This window comes from Euprymna scolopes, chromosome 21, assembly GCF_053919585.1.
Source record: "Euprymna scolopes isolate OS-2025 chromosome 21, ASM5391958v1, whole genome shotgun sequence".
Lineage (NCBI taxonomy): Eukaryota > Metazoa > Mollusca > Cephalopoda > Sepiida > Sepiolidae > Euprymna > Euprymna scolopes.
Window position 1 is genome coordinate 115,507,632 of NC_136502.1, and position 9,639 is coordinate 115,517,270.

At 35.1% G+C, this 9,639-nt stretch overlaps 1 pseudogene; it reads right to left on the reverse strand.

Moving 5' to 3' along the window:
- Positions 1–9,174: 9,174 nt before the first annotated feature.
- LOC145243333 (5S ribosomal RNA) lies at positions 9,175–9,291 on the reverse strand (annotated as a pseudogene).
- Between the last annotated feature and the right edge of the window lie 348 nt (positions 9,292–9,639).

Sequence of the window (9,639 nt, forward strand, 5' to 3'; positions counted from 1 at the left end):
GAATTCTCTGACGAACTACAAGCACTTGTACCCCCTCGACTTGAATACGCCCGACAAAACCGACAAGCAGCTAAGTCCCACCCCTTCACAGTAGAGATCCCTAGGTATAAGAAAGCCTTTTACTCCAATAGTTTCTTCCCCAGAACTGCTAGACTTTGGAACTCTTTTCCGGCATTGTGCTTTCCCAATTGACATGCAGAAGTTCAAGTGTAATGTAAACAAACATCTTGCTACTCAACTCCCTTCATAATGCCCTGCAACATGTCTCCGATAGTAGCCACCTACCTCAAAGTGGCACTGTGCCTTGTTTGGGGTGAAAATTGATTTTTAAAAAATCAACTTAAAACCAATATATGTTATATATGGAGCTATTCGGGGGAGATAGGTGATATGTTAATCGACGAGAGATGCTGGTTCGAGTAATGTCAATGTACGTGTTATTTTTGGAGACACATTCTTTAATGACGTACATGGTATTGTCTCGCACTATGATGTACGCTTCCCGATTTTTTAAGCCTGGTTAATCCGTATTAAAAAACAACGATTAACCAGGCTTAATACGAAACGGATGGTACGTTTAAATGCTTTTAAGTATTTCAAATATTATAAACGATTTTAATCGCATTTCCAATCGCCTGAGGATGACCTATGGAAGTCGAAAACGTTCGCGAATACAGCAAATTTCTTTTTACACTTGAACAGAATGTTCGGAAACTAGTCCGTCAAAAAGAAAAAGTGGATTGTAAGAGAAACAAACAAGAGTTGTTTCTGCTCTTCAATGAAACGTGCATATATATATATATATATATATATATATATATATATATATATATATATATATATATATCTGTGTGTGTTAATTCATAATTGATAACTGCGCAAAATACGTAAATATAATACGTAAACACACACAGACAAACACATACACATACACGATGAAAAAATCACAAATGCATATAAAGACACGTGAAGAGACATACACACACATACAAACATATATATATATATATATATATAAATGAATGCTTGAATATATATATATATATAAATGAATGCTTGAATATATATATATATATATATATATATATATATATATATATATATATATATATATATATATATATATAAATGCTTGAAATTCTTCTAAAGAGAAAGGAAAAAAATCAAATATTCCATCGCTGGATAGAAATACAAAAGCATCGGCCTTAATAAGGAGACAAGGGATATGGTTGAGTCGAGGATAACGTTAGCTGTGACCCGCATACGTCAAACCTCTGACTCTTTTCCATTGACTAACACCTTTTTACTTTGGCTTTACAATGGCACAAGAGCTGGGTCTGAGCGCACACCGATTTTCAGAGAATGGGAGGGACACAGACAATTCACAGAGCATTGTGTTGCCATGGCACTGACATTTTTTCTGATGACGATCGTTCAAAGAAAACCTCTCTCTCTCTCTCTCTCTCTCTCTCTCTCTCTCTCTCTCTCTCTCTCTCTCTCTCTCTCTCTCTTATTTTATAATTATTTGTATTTTAGTATTTTTCTTCTCTTTTTTAATAAAATGGGGCGGTCGGTCCATACTTTCTCTCTCTCCCTCTCTCTCTCTCTCTCCCTCTCTCTCTCTCTATCTATCTCTCTATCTCTATCTATCTATCTATTTATATATCTTGCTGTCATTTTTCTTTCTTTGTATAACCATTTTTCCTATTTTATTTTTAATATTCATTTTATTTTTTATGAAGTCTTTCTTCTCCTCCTACTCTCCTTCCCTCACTCTTCCTCTGTCTTTCTCGCTGTCTCTCTCTCATTTTTCTTTCTTTGTATAGCCATATATATATATATATATATATATATATATATATATATATATATATATATATTCCTTTTTTATTAAGGCTCTCTCTCTTCCTCTCCTCTTTTCCCTCTTTCTCTCTCTTTCTCTCTCTCTCATTTTTCTTTCTTTGTATGACAATTTTTCATATATATATATATATATATATATATATATATACTAGCATGGGTGCCCGGCATTGCTCGGGTGTTTGGAGGTGTGTGTTAAGCCAAAAAGAAAGTGGTAGTAGGAAGGCAGGCTCGAACCCATACCGTGAATGGAGGAAAAGAACGGGAAAATAGCGTGACGTCTTTGCTGTTACGACCACCGGCAAACCGGAAATGACGTGGGTTTAAATTAAGGCTAGACAATCGAAAAGACTTTCGAAAATATCGCCGAAAAAAAGCGACCCCTCCCTGTTGAAAAGTGACCAGTTGATGGTGAAGAAATTAATGTGTTTAGCCAATTTTTCGGTATTCGTCGTCTGAAGGATCGAACTTTAAAACGATACTGATCTTGTGAAAATCTGTCGCCTCTGTCTATGACATGCAAACATATATACATAGATTTATATATTGGTAGTTCAAATTTTCGACCCAAACCGATTAAAAAGCTTGCCCTATCTCTGAATACCCTTTATGTAAAATTTCAAATGTTTAGACCAGAAATTGTCTGAGTAATTTGGTAGAGACCGCAGAGGTCAATTTTTTTTAACTTTGACCCCTATCATGACCTCTTAACATTTATTGTTATAGGCTCAAATCAAGTTATTAAGTTAGATCCATGTCCAAGAAACCTATATCTAAAATTTCAATTCTTTATACCCAAAATTGGCGGAGGAGTTTGATAGAGTTCTCAAAGGTCAGATCGTTGAACTTTGACCCCTTAACAGCCAAATTTCCGGCCGAAAATGGATTACAAATATTTTCCCAAATCTCAGTACTCTGTATGTAAATTTTCAGTCTACAGACTCGAAATTTAATAGAGTTATTGTGTAGGGAAATGTACACAGACAGACACACAGACACATATACAGACAGACAGACACTTTTACTTTTATAGATATACAGATATAGTGCAGCCAAAAATAAAATCTGTACTTGTCATTTTTTTCAAAAACTGCAAATTTAAGCTAAATTGAATGTAACTGTTTAAACAACCTATACCTCATTTGATGCGCATTTTATTCCTCTATAATTTTACCTGTTCATATTTGACTTTTAGTTGAAATATTCTAGTGTTCACGTCAATTTAAAAAATTAACTTCAAATCGAGAAGCCAAAACGAAACTCCGCACAATCGAAAATTGTTATTTAAATGTAACTTTATGTCATTAATGCGATACAAATACAATAGGAACACAATAAACTAGTTAATATTTAGTAGCATAGCCCTTCTGCAATTTGACAACCTGCAAATTTTGGACCATTCTCTTGAATTAGTCTGCGGCAATACACCGGTGAAAGGGCATCCTACTTCTCTTTCATTTTTGTCCAGAGTTCTTCCAGATTTGAAAATTTGCTTGATATAATGTCATACGTTTTCGATAGGATTGAGGTCAGGAGATTGTGCAAGCCAATCCAAACACGGAATATCATACTCTTCAACAAGCCTCTTGACGTTGCCAGCTGTGTGAGTGGGAGCATTATCCTTCATGAAGATGAGATTATCATCCAGAATCCGGCCAATGTACGGTAAAAAATGTTCAGTAACATATTATTGTAATTGGTCGAATTAATTCGACCTTGCTAGCGACCTATAGTCCCTAGATCATTGGCGCTAATAACTCCTCACACCAAAACTGAACCTCCACCACCTTGCAGCGTTGAAACTGTGCTCCTAGGATTAAATTCTTCGTCCCTACTTTGACGGACGCCTACCATCACCTACCATCTATTGAACTTGCTTTTCGTCGTTAAAAATCAATTTCGACTAATATGAAAAGTTATGATCTTCATTGCATCTGAGGAAGTCCCGACGACGTTTTCTGTTCCTTACAGAAATCATTGGCTTGCATCTTGGAACACAGCCTGGCAAATAAAATTCCTTCAATCTGTTCTTAACTGTAGCCAGATATCACTTTTTAACAAAATTACACCGTTGTTGATTTGGGGAGCCGTTTCGAATCTGTTTCTGAGGCTGTGGATCTTGATAGCATTGTCTTCTCTGTAAGAAGTAACTCTAGGACGACCAGATTTAGACGCATCACGAACACTGCCGGTCTTTTGGTGCTTTTGTATAGTCATTCGTGCCGTTTTCTCATTACATTTCAATCTGCGGTCGATTTCTCGATTGGATAACCTTGAAAGGTTTATTATTAATGAGCTCCTGACGATCACTAAGATAAACTCGAAGTATATGGACTAAATAACCTAGGAACAAGAACAATTGCGATTGCAGATGTTAAAAAGTGGATATTTTACGATTAGTGATGCCAAAAGGTGGATATTTTAAGCTGGTTTGTTGCTGCGGAGTTTCTTTTTGCCTCCCCGATTTGAAGCTGTTTTTTTTTTAATTGACGTGAACAGTAGAATACTTCAATTAAAAGTCAAATATAAACAAGTAAAATTATAGATGAATAAAAAACGAATCAAATGAATCACAGGTTGTTTAAACAGTTACATTCAATTTAGCTTACATTTGCGGTTTTTGTACAAAAAATGACAAGTGGGACTTTCTTTTTTGCGGCACTATATATATATATATATATATATATATATATATATATATATATATATTCTTTTTCATGATCTCTCTCTCTCTCTCTCTCTCTCTCTCTCTCTCTCTCTCTCTCTCTCTCTCTCTCTCTCTCTCTCTGCATAAACATTGATTTTAAAAAGTAGGCGTTGTCTCTATGTTGCTGTATGTATTTTGATATTTTTCTTCCATTTTCTTTTAAATAAAATTGGTCGGTCTCGTCCATCTATATAAGCTCTCTCCCCCTTTTCTCTCTCTCTCTCTCTCTCTCTCTCTCTCTCTCTCTGTCTCTCTCTCTCTTTCTCTTTTCTCCTCCTTCCACATGTGTTTTAAAGAAAGAAGCGAATGAGTTTTTTTTAATATATCTCAAGCCATTTTTAAACAAAAATTTGAAAAGTTAAGCGAAGAAAAAAAAGAATAACTAAAAAAATGAAAAAGTATTTTTTTTTCTTGAATTCAGAGAATCGTTTTATTTATTCTATTGAATGTCTTAAGCTCACAGACCACAACAGGTGGGAATTTCTTTCCACATTTTATCATCTTGTTTTATACGACTAGACGGAGAATAAACAGATAAAAGTTTTAAAACTCTTGTTTTTGATAAAATCACTATTTTCTTTTGTTGTTCTTATCTTGAGCGCTATTTGCACAACGTTTCGCTAAAAGTTTCTGCCTTCTTCAGATATATATTCTCAAACTCGAGAATCTTTCTGTTGAACTTGTGATTCTTCACGGAATTTCGAACGGAACCCTTCATTTAACCATCTGAGTAGTGCGAATTTTAAAAATCCTAAACCTATTGTGTTTTTGTTTCTAGATGTAAGTATTATTCTTATAGGCACCCACTACTGAAAAAAAAAGTATGAATTCAAAGCATACGACGAAAAGACGTCTTAAGCCGCCATGTTTGCTTTGCCCGCGTTGGTTAAAAGAAAGAATTCCGTTTGAAATCCTGTGAAGATTCCCGCGTCCATACCTGAAAAAGGTCGAAACCAAAATGCTATGCAAATAACACTCAAGATGAGAACAGTAGTCCGAAGAATCCAAATAATATGGAAAACCATTCCTCATCTAAAAAAATTCAGAACTCTAGTAATAGTATATATATGTGTGTGTGTGTGTGTGTGTGATCCTATTAATTTGGAGATTTTTGTGTATTGGTGTTCATATTAAAACCTCTTTTTCTAGTTATTTAAAAAGAAAATACAACTTTGTTATATATGGGTCGTGTAATTGCATTCATCTGCAAAAGGTCTAACCAATTTGCATATTCTTTCAAACATTCATTTTAATTAATTCCCTCTTAGTGTTTCGGTTTTCTTATGGGATGATCATCTTTAGTTAACTATTACGTGTAATTATATTCATGCAGATATTCTACATGATTTATACTTGCGTAATATTTGCGTAAAAAGGTTATAGTAAACACAACGCTCTTTATATATATATATATATATATATATATATATATATATATATATATGCGTGAAACTTAATATATAGGGTATTCGAACTCATGCGAAACTTTATATTTGGGTTTTAGCCATGGAAAATCGGTGCAAAAGGGGGAAAATTTAAAAAAAAAATTGAATTTGCCAGTTGAAGGCATTATGATTATGCATGTGTAACGTAATAGCTATTGGTTCATATTTTGATTTTTAGCCTTGGAGCAAACATGTTTTCATAGCTTACGCATTAACGTCAAAGGGAAAAGTAAATCGTAAACTAAACGTTTTGGTTTGGATTCTCGGTGGTGGTAAATGAGTCATTTTTTTTTAATCATTACTATATATTGGATCCAATATAATATAATAATAAATACGAAATCTGCATTTATCAAAATATAATATTTAAGTGTATTTTACGACCGAGCAATGCTGGGTGATCTGCTAGTATACCTATAAATTCACCTGTCATCCCTTTTTTAAAAGATGAAATTGCCCGATCGTTGAAGACAAGATGCAAGCCAGCAAAGTCCACAGAGTTTTATTATTATTTAGATATACTAGCTGTTCCGACTCGTTGTTGCTCAGGAATATTTATACTTTCATGTTTGTGCTTGGGGAAAAGAACAATCTATGTGAACAAATGAATCTCAATGTTGAACAATATATGTCGCTGGTTGTCTGAAATCTAACAACCTGAACAATCTCTATCTCCTCCCTGGTATTGCCCTTGCAGATGTTGGACGGGGAGTTGCCAAACGAGATCATAAAGGTTAGCAGTGTCAAATGCTTTCTCCTTGAACATGAATTAATGGCCCAACAACTGAAGTCAAGAAAAAGCTTCTTCAATAATGTCAGTCCCTAACAAATTCTCAGGAAGAGACTAGACTGCAGTTGTGGAACACTTGCTGCTTAATCACTGGTTTCCCGAAGCCTATCAATCTGGACAACCTATGTTTCCTTACTGTCATTGTCCAAGCAGATGTGGTGTGGGAAGTTGCCAGCCCAGTAGAGATCACAAAGACTAGCAGTGGATGTGAACCAAGAGCCCAAGGATTAAAATCAAGAAGCTTCCTCAACAATGTCCAACCCCTAACAAAATCTGAGGAAGAGTGATAAAGAAAGCCCCCTTTTCTATTCCAATGTGAGTCTCTCCTTCTGCCCCCCCACTTTTGGCTAAGAAACACTGTGGATGTTAACTGCGCGAGGACAGGAATGGTGCGATCAGAAGCTGCTATGAAAGAGTTACAAAATCGAGTCAATCATCTGCGAATGTGCAGAGAAGAACAATATGACACCGCATTGCCTTGCCTACCCTCAACTGCTCATCAGCTTGAAACATCTCACAATGATAATACAAAACACTACATAAAGAAGTGTTGTATGACCATATAAAGAAGTGTTGTATGACCATATACCTCAAAGAAATCCAAAGAAAAAGCAGTAAAAATGGAGGCACTCGAGATTAGTATATATTTCAAATCATTCGGATGTCTGACAATCTTTTGAATTTTTGAGATGAGGTTGCTTATTCATATTATTTGGATTCTTCAGACTACTGTTCTCATCTTGAGTGCCATTTTCACAACGTTTCGATCGATGTAACCTCCGACCTTCTTCGTTCATATCTTGTCAAACTCGGAATTTCAAACAGAACCCTTTATTTTATCCACTTGAAGAAGGCTGAAGATTACATAAGCCGAAACGTTGTGAGATGAACACCCAAGATGAGAATAGTAGTGTGGATAATTCAAATAACACAATGTTGCCAACAACCTATGTGAAAGTGATTTTTGTGGATTTGACTTTGGGGCACCCAGATCGTTAGTTCGTAACGTTAACAACTAGACGACCGTTACCTCCCAGCTAACATGGTATTATGGGTTAAGTGAAGAGAACATAGGGTTACTCATTCGACCCCGGGCAACATTAGGTCTCCCTGCTAGTCTATCTTTACTTTTATCTAAGTCAGATTATATCTATGCACCTATCTAATCTTATCTGTATATTTATAAAAGTGAGAATTATGTGTGCGTGTGTGTGAGGACACTTCTCAACGAATATACTCAACGAATTTTTTGTCTATAGACTTGAAATTTGGTGAGTATTTTTTATCATTGTGGAAAACTTTTTAATCGGTTTTCATCCGGAAAAAAAGGGCTACTAAGGGGTCAAGATTGAAAAATTGGTATGTGGGGATGATCGGGGTTTTATCTATTTGTCAACTGTTTTACGACTGTGCATGCGCGGTCGTGAACCATGATAGCTTCCTTATGTTAAGTATAAGTTAGTTTGAAAGCACTATTTAAATATCGTGTCAAGCTGATCTAATGGCTATCGTGCTTGACTTCTTTAGGTTTATGGTTTCGATCTCAGCTCAAATATTTTTTTCTTACAAGAAGTTAACTGTTTCGAAAAAAACATAATACTCACATACACATATTTCAGTTTGTTTCCGTTTTTTATTTCATTTTTTTAAGGAATTTAATGTTACGTTTAATACCTACGGTATTTCTGTTTATAATAAATTAAAATTATGCATTAATTAAAGTATAATATTTATGCGTATTTTACGATCAGGCAACGCCGGGTGGCTTGCTAGTTATATTAATAAATCCAAACATGTTCACATCTATCTTCTGTGTACACTAACCTAAGTGCCACACTGAGTAAACACCCACTCTTGACCCCAGGCAATGGATGATCTATTAGCGTTTTGTTAATCGTGCCTTTGGCTTAGTCGTGCAAAATCTGTTAACTTGCGATGTGAACAAAAAAATAAACAGCACAGTTTCAAATTAAAAAAAAAAACAGCACAGTTTCAAATAAAAATAAACAGCACATTTTCAAATAAAATTGATATTCCTATAAATCTCTGTAACATCAAGCTTTGAAAATGTACAGAATCTATCGATCTTTCATATGGAATAAATTTAATAGTTAATCATTAAAAATCTCTTTAAATGTAAGATATCATATAGATAAAATACGCCAGTTAATGTAGGCTCCTTCAGTCTTAGACAGACTATGGATACTCACGAAGGGTTGCTTGCGCGTGAAATATTTGTGGCATGAGGTGCGGCGCTGCGGCGGTGCGCAATCTCCAACCACACCTCTCCTGAGTCGACATTGTTAAATACCAGTGACAAGTAAAATGTATGTACAGGACGACTGGAAACAAAAGCCGAGATAAGCGGAGAGCATATACAGCACCTAGAATTCCCAAACAGTCACCCATTTGATACTAACCAGGCTCAACGTTGCTTAACTTCGGTGATCTGACAAGAACCGGTGTGCCAACGCGATTATGCCGTATATACGCCAGTTAATAGTTAATCGTTAAAAAGCTATTCAAGATATTATAAAGATAACATATGACATCTTCACACCGAATAAAACAAAAACTGAACTTGAACTAACAAAAATCTTGTCATAGTTATTATTTAAGCGATAGAGTTATTAATGAAAGCAGATAGTCTTAAACTATCGTTAGGCTGTATTGCAGGTTCAAAATATACTGGAGTTATTTCCCTTGAATCACATTCGAGTCATCTTCTTTGAATTATTATCAGACATTCAGAAATGCAAAAAATAAAAATAAAAAACTACTCGCTCCACACATGGGCAAAATTTACAACAAGGATTTTCTTCTTTCTAGCCGTGGTT